This window comes from Tenebrio molitor, chromosome 7, assembly GCF_963966145.1.
Source record: "Tenebrio molitor chromosome 7, icTenMoli1.1, whole genome shotgun sequence".
In the NCBI taxonomy this organism is placed as follows: Eukaryota; Metazoa; Arthropoda; class Insecta; order Coleoptera; family Tenebrionidae; genus Tenebrio; species Tenebrio molitor.
Window position 1 is genome coordinate 19,204,063 of NC_091052.1, and position 26,150 is coordinate 19,230,212.

General features: G+C 35.4%; 1 protein-coding gene across 1 annotated transcript in view; it reads left to right on the forward strand.

Annotated features, from left to right (window-relative positions):
- The window catches only part of mub (poly(rC)-binding protein mub), a 127,624-nt gene that overhangs the window by 73,698 nt on the left and 27,776 nt on the right, over positions 1–26,150 (forward strand). The window lies entirely within an intron of this gene.

Below are 26,150 nucleotides of genomic sequence, written 5' to 3' on the forward strand. Positions count from 1 at the left end.
ACAATGTCGGGTCGAATCAATACAAAAGTATTGGAGTTTTCCAACAGTATCAACTCCAATCTGTTCGTCATAGAAAGTGAAGTGTCTGTGGAAAAAGTTCGGGCCCGTAATGCAATCCATTTGTTAGATGGACGAATTGCTGGTCATTTATCTTCTTCAAATATCTAAGAATCCATTGTGATATCCGTCGTTCCAACTTAGCTAAACTTCTTCAAGTTATTCGCGGTAAATTATGTACGAACACTTCCAACAGTAAATTATTTCCAAACAGTTTTATTTATTTAAGCTGAAACTTTCAAAGGGTCGACAGAAAGGGAACGCTACACAAATCTAAAGTCAAACTATGCCACCGCAGACAAAGGTAGTAATTGGCTTCAGAATTTTAACGAGGTGATTATTTGATTTTTTAGAAGCGCTGAAACTTGTTCTCTCCGGATAGACCAAATTGCGGGTATCAGATGACTAAGTTGGATCTTCTCAGGGATGAGAACTCTCAGGACCTGAGCTTTGCAGGTGACAGAAGGCAAATCGCCACCAAGTAGGCAATATCGCGTTGCTCGTTAATGCCTTCTACCACCTCCCCTGTACGAGTAGATTTCCCATTTTTCCTCCCAAAGTGAATAATCGTTTGATTTAGGTGAAAAACCTTGCCATCCAGCAGGTAATGATTCTTTCAATTTGCGAGTATAAAAGTGGTTTTCTTTACGAGAGCGGTGAGAATTGGGGCCCAAAGCCATTAAACTTTTATCACAATTAATTTGGTGGGCCGCTTCTGTTAAACAAGATAAATTTTTGCGGAAAAAAGCGTCGCGATAAAACCGGCACTCGGTGAGATACATCGAGTTGTTTTAAAATGTCAAAGTTGGACGACGTTTGGCAATAATGGGGCACCGTTACGAAGGCAAATTCAAACTTAAGCCAATTTCAATACGAATATCGACGCCTCCAATATGGAACTTGGTGCAAACACAGAGACAAAAGAAACTTCGAACTCATCAAAATGTAAATGGCTCGATGCGGTTATCTTTAGTGACTCTAAACGGGTCGCTGATGATTTCAAAGCTCCGGTCTTTGTGTTAAATCTCGACTGAAATTAAATTAAGCTGCGACACTCTATCTACACTCATCGCAGACAGACGCACACAACACTGCTCCGGTGTTACTTCACATTTCAGCTTTTATGCGCCCCGACGTTTAAATAGATTATGTTATTCATAACGTAAGCTTTGTGTGAAATTTAATCCTTTATATTGCATCGTCGAGCGAAATATTTACCAATAAATTGTTCAAGCGCCACATTCGATTATGCATTATTGCAGATGCATACTATTCACTCTACCGATGTTGCATTTCGCTCAATCAAACTAATCGCAGTGTCAAAAGTTCAGCTCTGACGTTACAAAAGAACTTTTTCAAAGAGGTAAAAAAATTTATTGCTCCACTAAAAAATTATTTTACTTGTGAGCGCTCCTGACCGTAAAGTAAATAATGCTTTCAGAGAGGTCCTAAAACGTTATCAAATAAATTGCCTTAGACAGGTAATAAGAGTTAACACTTAAATAATGCATAAAACTCCTAGCTTTAGTGCCATTTTATTTAGCTTGCATTTCAAATATTTGATTTTACAACGCAGCAAATAGCAAGATACACAATAAGCTGAGTACGTGAGTTAAACGTTGATGGCTAAAGCTTAGTGGGAGTTTTGTTGTCTGCTTCGACTTCAAACATCTGCTCTAGCCAACGAAAATCTACACAGATTACCATGTTTTCAGTTTCATAACGCAACAATAAAAATGTGGAGTAGACCTGCTTGTGCTTAAAATCGTTTTCAACAAATTTCCAATTAACTATCAAAATATCCCTCATGTTTTGTAGCATTCGTCATATTTGTACAGGATGTTTATAAATGATTGTCTGGTCCAGCTTGGTATGAATTATGAAAACTTGTCAAATTTTGCATGTGCCGCTTAATACTGAATGTCACATTTTTAGGTTAGCTTGTTGATTTTTAACCTGAAACAAGTTTCAACTGTGTTTTCCTCCCTCTAATATCAACTCCTGTTTAATATCAACACCATCAACAGAGGAACAGTCATCCTCCCATCATATTGCCACACAGTGTACATATTATATTCAATAATTGGTATGACACCAAATCCAAATATTCATAACACTTTGTCCCTGTACGGTTGGCTTAAAAAAAAACGGGAACTGTCAGAAAAAGTTCTGTCAGATTTTATTAAATTTTTATACTTTGAAACGGCCTTTTAGAATTTAGATTAAAAAACTGCACTTATGTGTCAGAAATACCACTGTCAAACAGACACAAATTGACATAAATTGACAAATTAAATTTTCAGTTCACATTAGGTCATATTTCATTTCCCGTTTTTTTTTAAGCCAACTGTATCCTGTGTGGCACTATACAATACTGCCTTTTTATCTAAGTACTTTCACATTTCTTGGTTTATGCTAGTGATAAATACGACCTAGACTGAACTGTCTAATATGTTATTGACTCCATCTTTTCTTCCAACATGTTGAATGGATATTTTGCCAGGAATTTATTTTTTAAATCAGATAATGAATATGTCCATTCACCATTAATAAACCTTCCATTTCGAAAGTAAGAAACAACATTGGACGTGTTCTGTTCAATAGAATAAACCATCGTCAAGAAAATAAAGCTAAAATAAAAAAATAAAACTTTAACATCAAAACCTAACCTCACAAATTTTGCCAGTCTGTTTACCTCTACTCTAAATGAGTACGTATTTGATGAAACTGCGACGAAACGAATATAAAGAACGAAAACTCGACTGAAAAGCACGAACAAAACGTCAATGTCACGAGCGACAGTTAACGAACGAATTAAAATTAGGCATCTGTTTCAAAAAAGCGGTACAATAATATTTTTTCCAAAGCTGGCTTGACCAGACAATCATTTATAGACATCCTGTACAAAAAATGAACACAGTTCGGTACAATGTATTCCTTAGGGAATTTACCTATATCTCATAACGCAAAAGTTTTGTAGGTCATTGGATAAATGTGTTTTTGTTACTTTAACCAATCAGCGAATCCATTTTTAAACAGGAAGTAAAAGGCTTGTAACAAAAATTTTCCATTTGGGAATTTTCCATTACCTGCTTTTAACCTCGGATTTTAAATTTTATCTGGAACTTTAATGGAATTTTTCGGTCCGTGTAAGGCTTTATGATCATAAAAGGAAATGCTGTAGTAATTGTGCTTAGCTGTTTCATTCAACGTAATACGTTGTGAGAGTATGGTGTACTCTGCCATTTCTGCAATCAGAGTATCGCCTGAATGTAAATGACGCTATAAATTATAACATCTACCTAGAGTAGTTGGAATAACTCGGTTCGGATAATTCGAGATTCCCTATGAGCAATAATTTGTTAAAATTTCAATTAACAAAAAGATTTTGTTCATTGACATGCATAGTTTTAGTCGGAAATTTGTGATAAAATATTTTCTAAATAAATACAGTACATGTAAAACCTACAAGTCATTCAAGAACAAGGTTCATTATTTTGTTATAATTGGGTACAGTCGAAATAAGTTGCTACACATATTTTCTTCTCCTTCTTGGAAGACGAAACTCAAAGATGTTTTTATTTTTTGGATCTCTAAATTGACGACATTATTTATCCTTTCATTATTTTTACAAATGAAGAGTCGGTCATAAACCATTAGGTAACAACAAATTGCTAAACGTGATTCAATATAAAAGGTCAGTCACGAGTAATAATAAGTCTAACAAAATTTGTGATGCAACCAACAATACACGTTCCCCATAATTTTTTAGTTTCTGTTTTAATTGATTATTCCACTAAGGGCCAGTTTACAGAAGCGAAATTAAATTAATCGTAATCAAATGCGAGATTAACTGAACACGTGATCAGATTCAACCAATCGAAGTTTCGGATTCATAGGTTAATCACGCATTAAAATTTAATTCGAATTAAATATTTAATTCTCTTTCTATAAACTGGCCCATAATGATTTTAATTAAATGTAATGTCGGACATGTTGACTATGTTGTTTAAAATTTAAATATCACAGATTTTGTTAGGCTCATTATTACTCGTAAATCACCCTGTATGTTCATATAAAGAGTGATCAAATTAATTTATGATCTAGTTAGCCATGAATCCGAAATCGTATGTCGTTACTTGAACTCCACGCTCCAATAAACACAGCTTGAACACAGGTTAGACCTCGACATATCAATCGCAAAAGACACGGATTCAAATCCATGGATGACTCGATTACAAAGTAATTCTATATATCGGGTGTTTGATGTTTAAGGTAACAGACTTTTCTGAGATGCACAGCTAGGTTAAATGAACAACTTTTCTTAGTGACATTTTTTTCAATTTGCTTTTTGTGTTATGCTGAACTAAACTGACTAAACTCTGTTTCCACTATTTGAGAGCCACTGTTCGTATCTGTAATTATTAATACAAAGCTAATAAAGATTTGTAAAGGAAAATGCCTTAGCTGCGGCCTTTATAATTTAGAAATCCGGTGGATCTCACACAGTAGTTCTTCAAATTGAAAAAACGATTACTAGAAAATTATAACACATACCTACTAAAAAATGTTACTAGAATAAAAGTTTTATTTTGTCTATTTCTTTACACAGGAGAAGTTTGTTACCTTGTACCCCAAACACCCTGTATTCTTTTTTATGTAATAAACAACAAATGCTAATCAACATAATTAAATGATGCTTTGAAAATCAGTAATTTGCTAATGAACATAACCAAAAAAATGTTTCCAACAAGCAGGGAGCGTCACCAGAAAAATTATGTATTGTGTTTATCATCATGATGTCCATCAAGAGCTATATGTACAGTAGATATTATTCTTTTTACTTTAATACGTTTTATTGTATAGCCAATTAGATGAGTAAATCGCCAAATTGTGAAAGGGTAGGTACCTAAATTAGACAGGCCTAATTAACCACAAGTCTTTACCACAAATAACTTCAAGCTTAAGTACCTAAGGGTGAATCTCTATAATATTAAATTCATCATGGTTATGGCTATGGGCATAACGCGCAATTGAACCTTGAACTACCTACACATTTTCCAATTTTTATGTGATTCATTCATCAGCCTAATGTAAATTGTAAAACAGCAAGAATTTTATTCACCCACACATTTATAAACAAACAACAAATGTTAAAATAACAACCCACCTTAGTTTTAATCTTGAACTGGATGAATTTAATTATGTTGTAATAAAAGATGAAATTTTTCATAAATATATTTTATTATTCTATAATAAGTTAAAAGCGTTTGTACTTAATTGAGCTTGACAGAACCTTATTTCAGTGAATCTTTAGGGTGGACTAATATTTTAATGCATCTTTTCGCGAGATTTGTTTAATTAGCGAAATCAATGGCACAGCTTTCACTCTGCACTGTCGACCGGAATCTAAGCTTAGATGTCAATTTGAATATTCAGTCAACCGGTGCTCATTAATTCCATAAATCGAATTTACTTTACGCCAATTAAACACACCGTCATTAATTTGTCATCAATGTGAACGCACCTACATGGATTTTATTTTTATTAGCTAATTGATACTTACCAGCGGGAAGACATTTCCGATAAAGTTGCGGACGAGCTGTTCTCTGGTCCACATTCAATCAATCAAATCTCACTACTTAAAGAGATTACTTTATTCCCACTCGGGAGATCAGCTCGTCCCATCTCATTTGTTGAGTTTGAAAGGAGTAATTTTTTACATATTTCAAAATTTCATTTCCCGGGGCATCGCCACAGTTTGCCATTTATAAAAACCGGAAGATTCTTCATTTTGTGAAACCTTAATCCTTCCTAAATTTCTTAGTGATTTAATTAAAACCCGAGACAAAGATGTAAGCCTGATTACAACTGGAACACCTGGTGACAGTTAATGCCGTCGTTATTTCTACTCTGTCTGCCAATGGAATTTTATCATTATTATACCATATTTTTTAACACTACTAATTAAAAAACCACAACCAAATTTTTAAAGAGAACAAGAACAAGTTAGAAGCTTCATTTAAGAACCGTTACATCCTATACATATTGACATATCTATTTTATCTTCCTTTGGCGAAAATAAGATCATCTGCTTCCTCCCAAGAGAGTATTTCCCAAGTACATACGTAGTAATGGTCTCTGCATCCCTCAGTGGTACTACGAGAGCAAATAAATTCTATAATCTCTCAACCATCATGTGTTCTATTGACGTTCGATTTCCCAATTTTACAAACACTTAATTTGACTTCTTGCAGGAACTATTTGTTATCAAAGACTTATCACTTATCAATATCCTGCTGGTTAAATGCTTCACGAACAGCTTTTATGTAGGTCACCATAATAGGCTATAAAGCCTTATCAAGGTATCGTGGCGCATTTAGATTACGCATGACGAAGATTAGTCGTTGATTGTTCTGCAAAAAATGATCTTGACTGATATCTTTGACTAAAAACTTCGCTGCATATATAGAAATTCTTTTTCGACTATGGAAATGATTTACGGCTACAATTTCATTAAGATCCAACTAGGTATTTCTTCTCGGCAATACAATGTGAATGGTAGACTATTTGACCGTAGCACTGCAGACGTATGTATTGCATATTTTCTGACGTTAGCAATTCTGTTACAGGTAATCGGCTTATTGGAGTATCCTCTGGCCTGGAATGGTATGCATGCATGACTTGTAATATCATCCGACATAGCATGTCATTGTACGGCAATTCTAAAATCTAGTTGAGTTCATCGGAACGATATTAAATTTGCACGTAGCCGACATCTCGACGGACGACCGATAAAAACGAACTCAAACAATGTAACGAAAATGGGAATTCCTTGGGGAAAATTGAAAATCTGCGAAGAATCGTGACCGATAAGAATCTGTCATTTCCCGAAGTGTCGCCAACTAACAAATAACCGACCGTTTCATTTACGAATCGATTCCTCGCGCCGAAACGTCGGCAATATTAGAAGAAACATGATTATTATTCTGTTAGGCAGGCGCACATTTAGTTCAGTTATCGGCCGTTCGTCGCTGCGGGTTATTGATTTATGCGAGTCCGATACGAATGACTTCCGCACGGTCGCTTGTTTCCTCCCCCGTTGCTACATTAACTCCTTCCAAGGATTATTCAACCCCCGAGAGACACCGGCCTTACTTATTGCACACTCAAGAACGGTGCGTGCAACGCGTCAAATACTGGAAACATAAAACATCTATGTTACGTAACACCACCGCTAATAAAACCTCCAACTTGCTTGGTACATTCATATACTCCGCCACACACATAACTAAACGTACCCAAATTATGCTTACGCTCTTAATTCAAAATAAACTGTAAGACCCATAAAAACGAAGTTTTCGAAAGATTCTAAACATCCAAAAATCGTAGATTTGAGTCCCTTGATTCACCGGTGATGGAACAATGCTGGAATCAGTTATTTTACTTTTCTTTTACTTTTACTTTTTGTAATAATAGATGTGTTCTGGTCTAGCAAGAATGTCAATCCATCTTTAATCTTGTGTATTAATACTGTATACTACTGTCCAGAAGTAGATGACTTTTGAGGATTGAAATTGGTCTCCAGAGACCAACTGTCGAGATAGTTTTATCAGCTTATCACAGATTCAGAAACGTTCGGTTCTCCTACTTTATGCATATGTAACGATATCCATAGCACATGCTTTCCTCGCATTCTCAGTTATTCGAATACGAGCTATTAATACAGTTACAATTGTCAAATACATACCTAGTTATTTGTATATCAAAGCCGCAAAATCTTTCTTTCTTGATACCAGAAAAATCTAAACGTCGGTGTTACATGGAAACTCTGATTTGTATCAAATATTAAAATGACGTTTACTTTAATGGGCGTCGTTAAGAGTAACGGCCGCGAAATTGGATTTCGCGGCCTGTTTTAGGTACGCGAAATACGATTGCATAAAAATAGTATTAACACTAACACTAACACTAACACACTAATGTGTTAATCGTATTAAACTCGTGTACCTACCACGAAGCGGAAGACATCTCCCATGAGTGCATTTAGTATTCTTTCAGGATCCGGAAGAGAAGCGCCGAAGTACAGGTGCTTTCTTCCAGTTAGACTGGGGCGCTGGCATAGAATGTAATTGGTGAGGTTCGTCCTCCTCATCACATAATCTACAAGATACTGTGTCATCACAATCACGTTAAGGTGCTTAAGACTGCACTGTCTTATTATCAATCCCGTTGCCGCCCTGATTTTTGAACTGCTCAGTTGCAGAATTTTTTCCGTTTTGTTTTTGGAGGTCGAGGAGATTCTCAATGAACCTCCACGAATGCTTCAGTCCCGGAACTTCTTCGCCACTAGCTCCCTTACTACCTCCTTCGCGCTCTTGTATGGTATCCTGCAGGAGGGCTCTGGTTCTATTGGAACTCTCTCAGACTCCATTTTTGCAAGGTGATCTGCCCCTTTAATTCCCTTGTATACCCTGGTGTCCTGGAATCCATTGCAGTTTCACTCTGTTGTGTACTGCCAGTGTCACCAACGCATCAAGACAGTCTTGTGTCCGTCATGGTGTGGAATCTATTCCTATAGTTCCTCCACAGGTGCACAAGTGGTGATCGCCGTTATTTCATCTTGGAAAATTCAGGCAACTCAGTCTAATCTTCATGCAGTCCCGCTTCAGTGCTCCAATCCATTTTGGGGCCATCTGTGTACCTTACGCTTCCAATTTTACCATCTCCTTCTGTAGATATCTAAACGGCTTAAAGACCCATCTTGGTTGTGGCCCCAAATTTATCCAAGTAGGGATTTACACGCTCATAGAGCAGGTGTTGTCTTGTTGGTGATATTTTCCAAGTTAGAAGCAAGCATCAGTTTGGTGTCTAGAATGACTACCAATTATTATTTAACACAGATTTTCACCTTTAGTTTTTGTTCTCACAGCTTGAGTGTCCTCAGGTAAAGGTTTCTTTTCCTAAGGAAGGCAACGACTGAGGTCGGGAGGCAGGGATAACTGAAAAACTCGCCTCCGCGCCCCACCTTGTTACAGTATTTAAGACTCGCTACATCTTGTCTGACATAGCAGCATCTAATTTTTTTACTCACCAAGATAACGATGTCGTCTACGTACCCCCCCACTTTTTTCTTCTCTTTTTGATTGACCCTTCTACTACCTAAACGACGAACGAAAAAAATTGGTACCTTACATAACAATTTTTTTGAGAAAATGGCAATTTTTATTTCAAAAATTTAATTTATTTTTTAATGTAATTTTTTTTGTATGGGTTTATTTAAAACAGAAGGTTTATTTTAATCGACCAAACAATTTAAAAGATTTACTGCAGCGAATTCGCTCTAAAATGGAACGAAAAGCCCTGACGTTATTGAGCGCAGTGTACAAAGTGTCGGTAAGTGCCAAATGGTTGGCACGGAATAATTTCAACATTTGCGTTAAACTTTATTGTTAACCTTAGATGGTTGTTTGTATTTGTTTGGGGTCAATTAAAATTTTTACATCAAAAATTAAATTAATTTTTTTAAATAAAATTTGCCATTTTCTCAAAAAAAATTGTTATAAATATGTAAGGTACCATTTTTTTTCATTCATCGTTTAGGTAGTAGGAAGGTCTATCAAAAATAGAAGAAAAAAGTGGGGGTTGCCATTTAAAAAAATTGATGATGACGTCATTGCGCGAAAACCAATGACGCCATTTAAACAAGTTGTACGTCACAGGATGGCATTTTTTTAAATAAAATTGACCTGTCCGAGCGATTTTCCAAAAAGCATCACATAACGCTACTATGAATTTTGTTCCAAACTTTATGTTCACACTGTATAACAAAATTTTTGGGAGTTCTGCAGCTCTGCAGCACTTATACACCAGCCGCGCCTGTCTCACGACATATTCCCTTATGATTGTCCCACCTAAAACTTTTAGGTCTTATATCTCTATTATTTATGGATCGATTTTTGGGAAATTTAACAGATAGATAATTTAAGGGATGGAGATTAATCTCGTGTTACTCAAGTACCTCCAGTCTTAAAAACGTAATCTTAACTCCTTTCATTTGTAAATTAAATTGTTTAAGATTTATACTAAACTGTAGAACAACAATCAACAATGACTTCCGCAAAAATTCGTCCGCTAAAGGTAGTCGTATCCACTACAAGAAAAAGAGGAAAAACTATGTCAGGTTATTTAATTTTTTGCAGAATTCTTCAATTGTTTCAAAGTGAATTGACTTGAATATCTCAAAAATTTTAGCACATTTTTAACAAAATAATTGATGTTTTCTTGAAGTAGAAACTGTTAATTTTATTAAATTTGGATGGTACCTAGATTTAGGTTATCTCAACTTTTAGGCATGCTGCCCGGAAAGTGAGTTCTAACTAAAAGCTCCAGATTCCCTCTCCGTTCGTTATGAGTTCCTCCCTACCTTTTGTCGAAAATGTCGATCTTTCTGTGATTTTAGTGGACCCTTTGAAGTCTAATGCATTTAAGAGTGTTTTCCACTTCCAGACGCCTTTCTGTTGGCGTAAACATATTTTAATTGGGCGATTTTGTAGTCTTGCAATGTTTCAGTTGCAATCTTAAGCTCATATTATCGCCTACGTAATACAGGGCTTCATGGGCGCCACGTTCAGTAGTGTTTGTGGTCTTTTGGATTCCTGTATGTCCTATCCATCAGTGAAGTACCTGCCTGTGATCCAACATCTCGTGACAGACACAGTAGTAGATTCGTTGCCACAATTTAAAATTTCTAGATTATGACTAAAAATAAATTCTAAAAGTGACTGATTTCTCATATTGTTCTCCGTGCTTCCCTAAACCGTATGATGTGCATTGGAGTCACAGTTGGAGTACCAGTTGGACGTTCCTCGTTTTCTCAACGAGATTCCTCACCTCATTCGCGAGTGGTTGTCCTTCCTTGTTGATGGAATACTAAATATGTAGATCCAACCACTCTCTGCCATTGTCATTTTCATTTAGTTCCACATATTGAGTGTCTTCCTTCCTATTCTGCAAATTCTAGGCTGTTCTGGTTTTAAAATAACCCAGTCCCTGGTCAGTCGTAGCCCTCTGATTCTATTATTGACACCCCAAAGCTCCTCAATCAGTACAATATCTACGTTGTTTTGCATCATAAATTTTTCCCTGGTAGCTGACGCTAACATGCAGTGATAAAGGTAAACCTCGATCTGGCGCTTCTCAGGAGACTCCATTATGGGAGGTTTGATTTGTGTCTCCTCTGGTTGTTTTTTTTTTTTTTCAATTTCCCTTTACTCGGAGCTCTGAAAAAACCCTGGTAGGATAGGCGCTCTAACTTCAGAATTTTTTTTTAGAAGGCTATCCTCGTAGGAAATATTAACTACTATCCGTTGGGATTCCCACTTTCCATCAACCACTTTTCGCTTTGACCCCCCTGGACTTCCATCTAGTGTGTTCTCGGAAACCATGCCATCACCCTACTAGATTTTTCGGTGACTTTGGAGTAATGACGCTAGGTTTCGACCCTTCCCAGGGTACGTCTACTGGCGGCTCCCTCACCCGCCAGTCCTTGGAAGAAGGAGGAAATCAGCGTTCTCCTCTGGGTGGTGACTTCAGCATACTACTGTTCGAAATCTCTGTTGTTCATTAAGAGCTTAAGTCTTCCTTTAATTAGAGTTACGTAAGGAGGATTTTTGTGGTCATACTTCGTCCACTCATCCACTCTGCTTGTACTCCTTCTGATTTTAGGTTACCCTACTCGTCAGAAAACGAATTTAGCTCGGAGGCGTACAGGGTTTAATCTTTGGCCTCCGCGTATGGTCGTCACTAACCCGGACCTCGAGAGAACTTTTGATATATCCCTCATTTGCCATCTGGGGACTCATCCGATAGGTCCTGTCTTTTAAATGTCGATCCTGGAGATTCTATCTTACCATACAACAGTATGCTTCGATACCGTCTTTCCACTTGGGCTATTTCCACACGAGATAACTCTTGTTATTGTTCTCGTTGTTGACATGGAGTAAGTTTTCCATAAGACTGTTATAGTCTTGTTTTCTCTTATACTCCAAGAAGTTGTGGGACAACATTCATGATGTTATCAACACACACCTAATCATACAACAATAAACAATTATTCTGTTATTCGGTACGGTAAAGTCGCTGTTGCTGTTACATCTTGGTTCGCTAAATTATAAAAATAATTACAGAGATAAAAGCAGAATGTGTACGATCCAGCGCTTTAACCAAATTTTCAATGGAGTCTAATTTTATATGCAAAGATGGCAGTAAAATCTTAGTGGTCTTCTTTCCTGAGTTTAGTAGGTAATTGTTGTGAAAGCCAAGTACTTCGTAACTTTTTGCATATTAATATTTTCTGTCTCCATTCGCAAATAAAGTAAAATGGCCTTGTTTCCAAGCAGAAGTGCAATAACTTGATAGTAATGATAGTTATTATAATTTGTTATAAACTTATAATTCATAAATACAATTTAAATTTGCCAGCTCAATTTTAAATTCGTTATACATATTTTTACTTCGCTTTTTTCATGGAAATAGGCTCTGCCTAATCCATCGAGAAGAAAATAAATACCTTTTTGCTGATCTTGTTTAATACATATAATTAAATAATTAACAGATTCAATGATGCTGATTCGGTGTACCACGGTAAAGAAGAAATTCTATGTCTTCAGAGCCAATTATTACTACTTAGTCATTTTCCTTTCCATATTTAACACTTTCTTAAATATCTAATTTGATTCCCGTAATATTTCATTTGTAATATCGTGCGTTCAAATGAAAACCTGAGCCGAATAAGCGTTGAAAAAAGTAAACCATTTGGAACAATGTAAAGTTTGAATTTCCCGCCGTTTGACACCAATAATGTTTGTTTATGTCTAATCGGCACATGATTGAACATGTTTGTGTTCAGCATAGGGTTGCCCTTAGATATTTGCCTCGAGAATAGGAATCGTTAGTTATTCTATTTTTAATGTAAAACATTGCAAAGAAAGAAGAAAAACAGAAAGATTTTTTGTTTATAAATTTCAGGTTAGCTGTCAAGATGATCTAATTACAACTGCCAATTTACACTTTAAAAAAGCAAAACAATTAATGATTTCCAACGCCTTCCCTGCCCACGATTTTATTTGAATGATTTTAGATGATGGTGCGTTTGTAATTCTCTTTTACTACGACACTTTGCAGACGAAAGTTACCAATTCCATCCATTCCATCTGTGAGTTATAATAACGCCAAGTTTACTCGGACTGCCATTGCAACAACCGATCGGGATTGTTCAACAAATAATGATCGCTTTTCTAAGTCACCAATCATTAATATATTGTTAATTACAATGCTACTTCTTTAAGGTCGCACAAAAATTCGTGTACGTATATAACTCCGCTAGCGCCTCGTGCGAAATGTGTCACTTTTCAACGCTCGTTATGTAATATGCTATAGTGTATTGATTGTGGTTGGAGCAATTTTGCTGCAATTTATTTTTATTTGAACTTTTCGACTATGTAGTCAAATAATATCACTCGAATGGAGTGCTTCAGCGTCCATAGGTGCAATAATTAATTTACATTCTCGAATCCATATTTGATCATTAATCTCGCTGCCACCACCATATTGTTTTTAACATGTTTTGACAAAGTATAAAACAACATCGGCGTCAAATGATTAACTTTAGTTTGATCGGAAAGCCTGCCCATTATTTTTAATGTTTGTTTTCCATTACGAACTAAGTGCTGGCAAAATGATATAATTTTTCGATTAAATTTTTGAAATAATATAGAAAACTAGTGCGGCACTCCAGTGATGAAATCGCCGAGATAATAGTTATTTATTGTATAAGTGTTTTAAATAGCATTTTATCCACGCAAGAATTTTTAACCGCGAGTGCGAACGCACGAGCGTTTGATATTCTTAAGTGGATAAAATGCGACTAAAACACGAATGCAATATAACGTTCTATCCACAATTACAGCGATTTAAAATCAGAATCGCCAAAATTTCATCTCATGTCATCAAAAAATGATTTGACATTACACTCTGACAGCGGATGTCACCTCAAAAATCATTGAAATTAACTAAAAAACATGGGAGGTGTTGAATAGTCGCTATTTATTTTTGATTGTTTATCGACTCCATTTGTACAAAACGCTGTGCAAGTTGGTGAAAATGGAAGAAAGTGATCCTGTTCGATTGATTTAAGATTGTATTTTTTCATTATTCCACTAGTGGAATAAAGTGATTTCATTATTCCACTAGTGTTACTTTATACGGTTCATAAGTGTGGATAAAACTTCAATTATAAGGTAATTGTGGATAAAATTATTTTACCAAATATAAATTAATTGATTTGGACATCAATATTATTGTGAAAGGGATTATTTTTGTGCAACAATTCAGTGAGTCGACCGGTTTGAATAAAACGTCCCGGATCTGCGCAAAATTGGAAAAGATCAAAGAGTTTTCCAGGGCGTCATCTTTTGTTCAGCACAAACTTCCATAAAATATGAGAATGAATGAAGAAAATAATGTATGCAAGGAAATGTTTGAAGCGGCGAGATTGTTCCTTTGCAGGATGATTTGCATGGACAGAGCGACTGTGGCGTTCGTTCTTGATGATCGATTAACAAGTGACAGGTGCAATATCGAGGTCTTGATTAATGATTTTCCAGAATCGTATAATTCTTCGGTCGGAAAGACAATTCTGCTATTGTTTGCGGGACAGAAAATCACTAAGCTCGGTTTCGCAACAAGGGTTCGTTGCTCCTCCGAAGAATAAAACAATTATTCATGCAGTTAAGTCCGGGTGACGTGTCAGCTGAAAAGTATAAATAATGCAGGTAATGTAAAGGGTATCTCTAAGCCTAGACGGATTTCTAAAGCCCGTCCAAAGTCTAAATGCATGTCACAGCTGTCACGACTGTCGGGGAAACCTTGAATGTTGCATAACACATTTTCATCGATTAGGAAAGCCGCACTGGAAGAAGCAATACTTGTCTCAATGATACAGGAAACGAAGTGAGTCTCATTTTCCAATGAACGCTGAATTATCGGTGTTTTGTGAAATCAATCGAATGAATTTTAATGAGCAAATCCGCGCCCGAACACTTTTGCCATTCTCAAAACGCATCACCTGCAGCTGTTGGTAACTAATTCCGCTAATAACAAGCACGACGGAATTTATAAAGCCCCAAATCGAACATTAACGACCGCATCGTTGATAATGAGGCAGAAAACAACTACAAGGGATCGGTTAGATAGTGCACATTCATTTTATTATTATAGGCGAGTCTAATAATGAAATTCAATGTTTCGTAAAGCGTATACAAAGATTTGAAATACAAATTCTACTACATATTCCTCCCTGGGCTCTCTAGAGTAATTAACGTTAACTAAATTGGCTCTATGAACTACTGTGATTGTTGGAATAGCGAAGACTCGTCTCGGGAAGCTTTCGGAAGAAAAGTTTACAAAACGGGGGCAAGTGGGTGGCATTTTGTTATTAAGCATGATAAGGTAACTGACATGTTTATTTAAACATTGAATGATATTAATTCAAACGCTTTACCGGCTGAACACAAACAAAACGAAGTTATTTACCGAAATTACCATAATCCCTTTTCATTTCAACTTATTTGTAAATTTAGAAACGTGAAACAATTAAACGTTACTTACCGGCTGTTGAATTATTCATAAATACTGTACGCGACCTGTAGCGAAGAGGCTTTTTCCATGAACCGATGTATATTTTCCACATATTTTCCGGAATCTAATTTCCGGACCATTAAAAGTCCCTTATGGTTGCGCGTCCCTAATTGCATTATTTGGAAAACTTTCTTCTGATCGATGCTGTAAATTGATTAAGAAACAAAATTGAACAAGTTTTAATGCGAAATTTCACTTTTCACAAATGCACCGAAAACCATCAATTTAACCCGATTTAAGAACTATTCGAAGAAATTAATTGGTTTTGCTCTCGCGCATACAATCACTGATTCAGTCCTTTCTTTCATCCCCGCCGCATCTGACAAGCTTATTAATTTGATTTCGAATCAAAATAACTCGCTATATTTCAATAAAAACGTGACAGTACTTTCAAAGACTTGGCTTTTGAATGAGTTCTACATTTCACTTCATCCATTTAAAAATCAATTATTAACGCCACCGAGGGGTGGTTGCTGTTCTCTCTCTTCTCTCCTAAATTAAATCTGCAAATTACTGCACTATTATAATCATGCTTCTCTAATTTACCTTACGTCAAGCTACCATCACCGTCAATTACGTATTACTCTCCTTAATTACTGAAGGAATTGACGCTCTACTTAGATATGTGTCAACTGTCGTAAATTTTGAATTGCAAATTTCACGCCGGCAACCTGGTCTCATTAGAATCGTAATTCGGTGAAAATGATTAGTGTGTCCGCTTAAGAATGTTGTTTGTTGCGTCCAAATGATATGGATGTCGCTCCAGCTGTGCCATATTTTATCCCAATATGTCAAGATCTATTCTGCCGTGTCTTCATTCTAAAATAAAACAATCCGCCTCGCTATCGACCCAGCTTAGAGAAATAGGATAAGCAAATCTGACGAGATCACAACATCGAGAATCTTTCATCTGTTATGATAACTCGAGCTTAAAACTCCTGGAATGGATTGGAAGTGTGTGAAGAAGTTACCGGAGCGCCATTAGATTTGTTTGTCTTGTCGCGTTCTACTCAAGTGAAGAGGTTTATAAAACAGAACCCGCAAAACTTTCCGGATTATTAAAATTTCGCAATCAATGCCCGCTCCAGCTGAAATAAACGATAATAAAGAAACAAGCAGGTTATAACCGGTTTCTCGTGAGCCGAAAGGCAGACAAAAAATTTCACAGTCCTAACACAGCAATAATCTCACCGGGGTGGTTTCACCAAGTATTCGATGTATTCTTCGACGAGACGACTCTTTTCAATTTCTCTCCCCTTCATCTTTTTCTCTCGAATACGCTGTTACAATACTTTTAAGTTAAACACACAGGCATGTTATAGAAAAGCTGCTTTACCAAACCTGATCTTCGAGTGTGTTATTGCGTCTTTCTCATCTTTTACGTTGCATCTTTTGCTGTAATGTATGCACAAAGGTGGATATATCTAATAATACCTACCGGATTATGGGTCTTTGTTAGACTGAACATGGGCCGTGATAAAGAATTCCATGCCAAATTTAATTCGCACGCCAGGTGATAGGTTAGAGACGCAGGAACAGGGAGGAGTCTGGTTCTGCGTCCTAATAATTTTATCCTTACGAATGACGTCACACTTAAATATAGAGTTCTCCTATTTATACAGATATAATAGTCCCCCTTGCGGACCAGACGGGACACAATTCCAAATTGTGTTAATTAATAAATTTTTGACGCAAGTTCCAAACTCTCCGCATTATTTTTTTTTATTCCTACATAAAGATCCAATTAATCTTAATTAGTAACGAACGTGCTTGGTTGATAAAATTAAAACAATAATCACGGCCACACTATGTGTTTTTTAAATTTATTGAAATTAAAGATTAATTGCGCGCAAAAGACAAAAATATTTCTTAGTATAAAATTTAAATGTAGTATATTATTCAATGAGCGGGTAATGATGGCTATTATTCATGAGTAGCCGAAGGCGAGTGACGTAATTCATCCGAGTGAGTAATAGCCATTACCCGCGAGTAGAATACAATAATATAAAAATCACAAACTATCTGCCACTGGAAAAGTGGATACTTTTATTTTAACACAATTATCACCCTAAATTACTTTCAATTGGTACACAAGCTAATCGAAAATTCAAGTTTGATATAGTTTTAGCATGTTCAAATGTTTTTGCTGTGTTCAGTCGGTATTTTAAATTATAGAACCCAAAGCGATGAAGGGTTTAGTTTAGAGAGGTGCTAGAGGTGCAGGAATCTGACATTAATACTGACATAATAGAGGTCATAATATTGCATTCAGTGAGTTTTTCTTTATAGAAAATTGTTTGTCATGTGCGTTGCTAGCGCAACGCCACTCCACCGAATGAGTATAGATGTTGCCAGGAAAACCAGGAACACATCGTTCTGACACAAGAAGCCGTAGAAAATTAATGAGGAACAAGATCACCTACCGCAGTGAATGACTGTTAGAGACAAAAATAGAAGTTTCCGAAGTACATATGTACTTACTGCAAAATATTGTTTTTGGTCTATTGGTCCAACAGTCTCTACAAACCATTTAAAACCATGTACCTACGCGCGGATCCGCCACGAAAACTGTTTCGTTTTCGAGCTTCTCTACATTGAAAAAGAGATTTCAAAAGTTATCTACTCATTTTATTATTTTATTCTATTTTACAATAAATGTATCTTTTAGTACTAAAGTTGTGCAGATTACCTTCATGTCTTTGATACAACGTGGATTCCAATCAGAATGACAGAACGCTTGTGTCAAATCTGAGACGTAAAAATAGAGTTTAAGATTTACAAAGTAAGAAGAGTTAATTCATTGAATTAATTGTATGTATTTTAAATTTAATATCATTATCAGTAACATTAAAATATTCATGAATGCTACCTCATTTTTCGTTTTGTCGAAACGTCTCTCTTAGCTTAATCGTAACACATATGTACAATGGCGGACAAAAAATTTTGTCCACAACTGTCATGCCACTCACACATTGCTCTAAAGCAGCCTTTAGGAACAAATAACTTCACTTCACATATTGAAATGTGTCAATCAAATTGTGTCTATGAGTTGTGGCACTAATCCTGCTTCTTGGTATTCCTACGGTTGCCGAAATTTGCCTCGGGGACATAGGACCATTCTGCGCAAGAGTTATTATCCTAACTTTACTGAAATAAGTTACTCCTGGCATACTTCTGATGGGTGACAGTAATAAATTTCAAATTTAAATTTTGCAAACGCCAATCATAATGACAATAATGGTTAAACTACGCGCAATTTTTGTGAAATGATTGTGTCAATTCAAAAAAAAAAAAAAAATTGTAATCCGTACTTTATTGTCATCATGATTACCGTCTTGATTATGAAGGATATTTTTTGGGTGGTAAATTTAAAAACTCAAAATTATTTTGTCATTTCTACTACACAGAATGTTTACCTCAGGTTATCTACGAGTATGTACGATTGCTCTAATTTTGTTCATTCATATCGGATTTTTGGAATATCTGAGCTTCAAACAGTTTAAATTGATTGTCAAACTGACAAGAATCGAAAGTGGGGTTACGATTCCTTAAAGGTTTATTTACAGTTACACTTTACTTGAATGTCAAGAAAGTGACGGCCAATAGACGGCCAAAATTTTTTGGCCGCCATAGTATACTTGCTATACACAGTCATTTTATTGGTGGCTTACCTCTAGAAAAACCTATTACTAATTAATTAATTATTAATAATAAATTAATACTTTAACTTCAATGGTAAAACTCATTTTACCACTTATTCTGAGATAATTGTTGCTTACAAATTACAGGAAACGTCCGTAAACTTTGCTCCGAAATCGAAAACTACATAATTTCAAAGTTAACATCAATACCGTTGCTTTAAAACTGACGTTTGTTTGACATTTCATCGAAAAATCTGCTTACTAGTGGCGTCGCGTTTAGCAATAAAGCTGGTAAATTACCCATTCTTACGAATGGAAAATGTTGTTCTTGTTTATTTTATAATATTTACTCCATTATCAGATAATAATAGTAAAATGCATAATTATAATTCAAATTGTCTACGCCCATGCATTGAGCGGTTATTTCTATATGATTCCTTTACGACGTGACCGATAATAATTTGCAACGCCTGCTCTGATTTGTTTTCTTTTTGATCACTTTGTAATATTGTAACAGATGCACAAGAGGAAAAGACAGAGTAGATGATAGGATTGTCTAATTTATTCAGTTAAGACGGGTGAAGATAATGTTATTAAACACAAGAAACCAAACATCCTTGTGTTGTAATCAAGCAGGAATAACATTAGGTAATCCTGCTGTAGTGTTGGGGTTAATATGACCCAAAATGGTTTATATTTTGCTGTAGGTAAATTATTGTACAAGTTATGAAACCGGGACTTTATAAATTTGTTCCTTGATGTAAAAGCTTTAAAGGGTAAAAATATGTTTTAAATTTTTTGTTAAATTTTATACAATCTATAATTACGTACGTACGTAATTAATTTGGTACAGTTGGGGACACGGAATTGTAGACGTCAAATTTATGTCAATTCAAAAAATGTCAATGTAAGCCACGCTTTATTGTCATTATGATTGACGTTTGACTATTGAATACATATTTGAAAGTTTGTTTTTGGCATGTCAGTATGATAAAAATTTAAAAAATCGAAAGTACGGTTAGTTGCACCTAAAACCAGTTTTACATTTTTATGTCAATCGGATGACAAATCGTCCAAGATTCCGTGTCCGCAATAGTACTTGCTTAATCTAAATGACCATTGTTGGTCAATGAGATTAAAAGAAGTGAGTTTTGTTTGGCGGTAATGTGGCTGCGGATTTACTTTTTTAGTTTATGTGTTTAAAATATCAACAAATCTAACAAAATCTGGGAGACAATTTAAAATTTAATGTTTCATTAAATGTCATTCCTTTATGAATACCAACCCAATGTCATTAAAATAAAAGTCACTATATAATTATTTTATATTTTTAATAAAAAAAAAATTAAGTTAATGAAGACGAGATAGAAAAAATTAAAAAATAGCATGTTACACTTGTTTTACAAGACATGTTGTCGAACTCGTTCGACAATAGACTGTCTTGTGCAACGCGTATACTATTTTCCAGCAATTAGTGTTCTACAATTGTTTGTAAGAAAAACGGGAACTGTCAGAATAAAATTGACACATTTTTACAATTTTTTCTTAGTGTGAAACTTTCTTAAGAGATATAGGTTAGAATTATAGTGAAAATTCAGTGACATGTTTAAACATTATTTGATAGGTATTGTCAAGTAGACAATTAATTGACAAATGGACGAAACCAAATTTACATTAGGAAAATTGTCTTTTTCCGTTTTTTTTGCAACCATCTGTACAAGAATCAACCTTTTAATTAAAAAGAATAACGCTTTAGAAAACTATTATAATTAAATACTTTTATAAGAAGAAATATGTATAATTTTACCAGCAACTACTAAATTTTGTAAAATTAAATTTTACATAATTTACAGTGGACCAAAACAATAAAAATGGAACCTATTACAATGAAAATTTCATTTTAGTTTCAATAATAAAATCAATATTTTATTAACGAATATTGGTGCATGGAGAATCTGTCAAGAAGTGACGTGACTATTAACATTTTTAGGTATTACAACAACAAATACCTAACTCTCTTGAAAAATAATTCTTATTAAAATTCATATAATTTTAACAGAATTTCCAAAGAACATTTGGCTGAAATTTTACCATTCATCGATTCAATTTTCAGTTTTCTGTAGATGTTTTTACTACAATTTTCCTATTTGAAAAATATTAACGTACAGCTTGGACATTTTAACTTGACAAAAGCAAATGTTGCGCACTGGTTCGGTTGTGCGGGAGGGAGAAAGTTTCAGCGCCGCGTCTTTTGAAAATATCTCGGTCAGTAGCGGGTGCATTAAATGTCAATAATAATTTGTCCAAAATTATACATATAACAACTATATTCAAAACTGTAGAAAACTTAACATATGTATCAATAAATAAACTTCGCAGCTAAGCTCCGCCTACAGGTCCTTTTCGCCTTATTTTTATTTTACGTGACTAATGTTTTTTAAATGTTACGCCGCTGCCTCTTGCGTTTCTGTATCCCATATGATCTAGCTATAACAACTAGACACGAAACTCCATTCGGTATGCGCCGGATTTTGCCAACTAAGAACCTCATACTGTATGTACTGTTTGAAGTCGGTTTTGTTGGCAAAAATGCAAACAATGTAATACCCCTGTTAGTCAAATCCTTTTTAACAATTTTACTTACGTAAAGTCATGTTCAGATAAATCTGGAACAATTTTATTTTTCGAGAGTAATGTGGCTGAATATTGAATAATATTTCCATGGATTTTTTGCTGTCAGAAAAAATACCAGAGTTCATTTATTTGTCAAAGTTGACATGTGAATATATCAGGTGTTTTTTTAATTTTCACCTCGTACTAGGTATTGAAGAGTCAATTGTGAACGCACCACTCGTGTAAGACGTAAGATTTAAACAGCTGATCCGTGATCCGTAACCTGTATAGTGCGTTCACAATCGACTTTTCAACGCCTACTATGGTGAAATTTAAAAAAACCCGATACTTTTCAAAGCAATTTTATCGCAAAATGCCTAATGATAATAAAATAACAACCATTGAATTGTTAATTTGTCAGAATATTTTTTTTTAATAAAATGTCAATTAACCGCTTGAAGTCATATTTCCTCGTATTAAAACCCAAAAAAGAAGTTGTCCCAGATTTATATGAACAAGTGAAATTGAGAGTTACGTTGTAACAGTTGTTCTAGATTTATTTGAGAACATGACTGTACATTGTTTATGTTTTTTTTTTTGTGGTAGTCACATTCTAGAAAGATGTTTATTAGCGAAAAGAAAAAATTTGGCGTGGCATATTTGACGGAAGACGGGTCCAGATAATGTTCCCCGAATTCGATTTGGCAGTTAAACGAAGTCTCCTCCGGATCTGCATTTAATTTCGAGTCGAGTTGTCCGGAATCGCCTCCTGGGAGATAAGAACTGGGTATTAGAAGAAATGGGTCCACTATATCGTCCATCCAACAGATGATTGGCCTAATCGACTGGCCGCTGGCCGGTCATCATTCAGCTAGACAAGGGTTAATCTATGTTAATACCCGACGACATCCCCAACAGTGAGGGTTGTTCGAACGGCAGACTCCATTATCCGGCACCGCGACACATCTCTCCTACACTCGAGTTTTATGGGGTTATTTACAACGCGGCGGAGTATCTCATTAATCTTATTAACACCTCATAGTTCCTGAAAAGCGCAACCGTAAAACCGATTCGCTGCGATGATGGTACGAAACGGAAAAACATAAAATAAATTAGAAAAATGTCGCTGACGACAATCTCGCCTAGTAATATCATAATCGAATCACTCTGAGCCCATAAAAGATGTCCGACGCTTGCAGCAGCTTCGTCATATTAAAATTGCCATTTTATTTCGAACACACAAACTATTATAGAAACCGATTACGTTAACAGTTTTCGAAAACATCATCCCCTTTCATTGTTTCTTTTCACAGCTGGCGAACTTTATTTTCCCCCCATTTTCATCCTAATAAGTTAGTGAAAATTGCACTGTACAGACTGACACAAAAACGTCGACCCGAGCTTTTAACGTAGACAGCAAGAGCTTTTAGCTACAAGCTCTTTAATTCGGATTGTTGCCGAAGATATTTCACAAGTAACAGGAAGTTTAGGCCCTTTGCTTAAGTAAACCGGAAATATTACGCCCGCCCCGGGGCGTTTCATTTTATTCTCCGCAATCATTCCCTGATTAAATTATTTTCTACCCTCCATTGGCCAAGGATAATATCTAAGAGTTCATAAGCATATCGCCAATATCACTAACACTACCCCGAACGTTGAACTGGAATTTACATATTCAAAGGATCGGCATTTGATGCACAGTTTCGGTCTTTCATTTCGGTTATTCTCAAGAACTAAGGCAAAGAGGAGCGCAAGACTGAAAATTCATTTTTAACATAAATCGTTAACATTATTCTACTTTCAGCTTATTGACCAAGTTCTTTGTGTAATGCGAGATGGCTCTAAATTCAGACAATGAAAAAGAAAACATAGTTTTCTCGAGGCGTAGTGCACGCTATTGTACCTTTTACCCTCAAATTAATCACCCACTTTATCCAGAACAGCGTGTAAATTGTGCGAAAGTGCCTTAAGCATGTTGTAATACAAAAAGTGAGTCAATCTAATAATATAAAAGACTCTCAAGTGAGCAAGAAAGAATGACCCTCTTAAAGCGCCGGTACGCTTCTTCCCTTCATTGTGACGAAGGGGTAAAAAACAATAAAGAAGGAAACAGTCAGGTTGGTTTTTTTCTTGTCGGTGTCTGCAGTGGAAACACAGTTAAACCAAACAAATTGAAATTTAATTAATTTTATTTATGCATCTAACTTTCCGTTTCTGTTATGCTCGAATTAAAGTTTCTTTATAAGTTGTTCGCAGAGATTTAAAGTGACTTTAATCTATTAGTTGAGAGTTTAATTAAAAGTCTATTTGATTGTGTCGCAGTGGAAAATAAATTTTCCTTAACCTATTTACCCGGCGAAAAACAGAAAATGTTCGCCGAAAATAGATTCTGAAAGTGTAAAGAACCTTCAAAACTCTAAAAGGATAACATCGTCTTAAATTGATATTTCCGATTCAATAAAAGCAGGAGCCCGAAATGACAAACGAAATTGGAGGATATAACATTTTTTTCTAATACAACGGCAAAGGAAAATTCACTACACGAAATTTAAACCGATGCAACATAATCGAAAATTCCCATCAAACAGAAGCGTATTTTTTTCCGTCAAATTTAATTCCGTCATGTACGCTGCAATCAGTTCGTTTAATCGCAATTGGTGAGAATTTTTTTGCAAATGTTCACGTGTAATGAATTGGCAATACAGAACAATAAAACCTATTCGACCAACGAATTGAAAAACCTTTCATACAACTTGTCTGGCAGCACCAACATTTCAAATGGGCGGCCATAACGCGGGAAAATTAACCTTAAGTTGTGAATTCGACATAAAACCGTTGTGACGGCTCCAGTATTTCCATGATCCTTCTCGTTCCCAGCCCAATTATGTAATGTAATATGACCTTACTTGCAGTAACATCCGGGCACACTTCCTGAGGGAGGCCTTTAATTAGATCACTGTCACTGCACTGATACACCTAGGGTATTCCCTCTGGCATACACGCTACATTACCTACAAACATATCTCTCATAAAATTTTCACGAAGCAATTGAGAAGACATATGTTGTGTTTCAGCAATTCTTATTCAGACAGACATTTTTTCCAAGGAAAATATGAAAGCAAGTCGTATTTTCACTTTCACGAGGAAAGCTAGTGGCATTCACAGGCAAATGCAAGAACTAATTTGAATTTTAACGCAAACGATACTGTTGCGGATATTTAAGATCATGCTGAAAGTGGAAAAATAATTTACATCACACATATTCTCTAGAAACATTCTCTAGATCACATAAAAAAGAAATATTCTCCAGAGGGTAGTTAGCAAAATACATGACTTGAACCTTAGACTAAGTCACATTTATTTTAAGACTATTTTATGCACTCCATGATACTACCGTCGCAGAATTTTAATAAAGCAATCAATCAAATTTTATATTGTACATGGTAGATTTGATATAAAATGAAAGATTTAAGACGTTGTTCAAATAAAAGACGGAGAACCACCAAGAGTGGCCCGCATATTCCTGCTCACCTCGTTGTAAATCAGAGCAAAGGAAATAATTTGCTACTTCAAAGAGTTGCAACTGCTTATTAAAGTGTACCGACGATATGGAATGCTCAACGTTATTTTAAAAATGATTTCAAACATAGACGTGGAGTGAAAAGATTTATACAGGGTGATTCTCGAGTAATAATGATCCTAACGACATTGTGATACAGCCAACATTCCCGACATTATATTTGACAAATTTAATCAAAAACGTTATGTGGATTATCAGTAAAAACACAAACTAAAAACCTATTGGGGACGTGTATTGTTGGTTGCATCACAAATTTTGTTAGGATCATTCATATTATTGCCCGCGAATCACCGTGTGTAGGTACTAAAAGAAAACTAGATTCTACAGAACGGTCGCATTATATCCCTCGACGAATTAAGTCGTAAAGGATTACCGTGTTCTAATTTTCAAACCTGTAAAAAGTTGAAATCCTCTTAAAATCGCTCAAAAAGCTCGTGGTGTTGAAGTTGTTGTTTTCTATTTCATTACATTAACACTTTTTGCTTTTTTATTTAGTTGCAAAGGCGTTATCGATTTTGTCTGCGCATCCAGTATGTTAATGAAGCAAGAATTTATTGGAA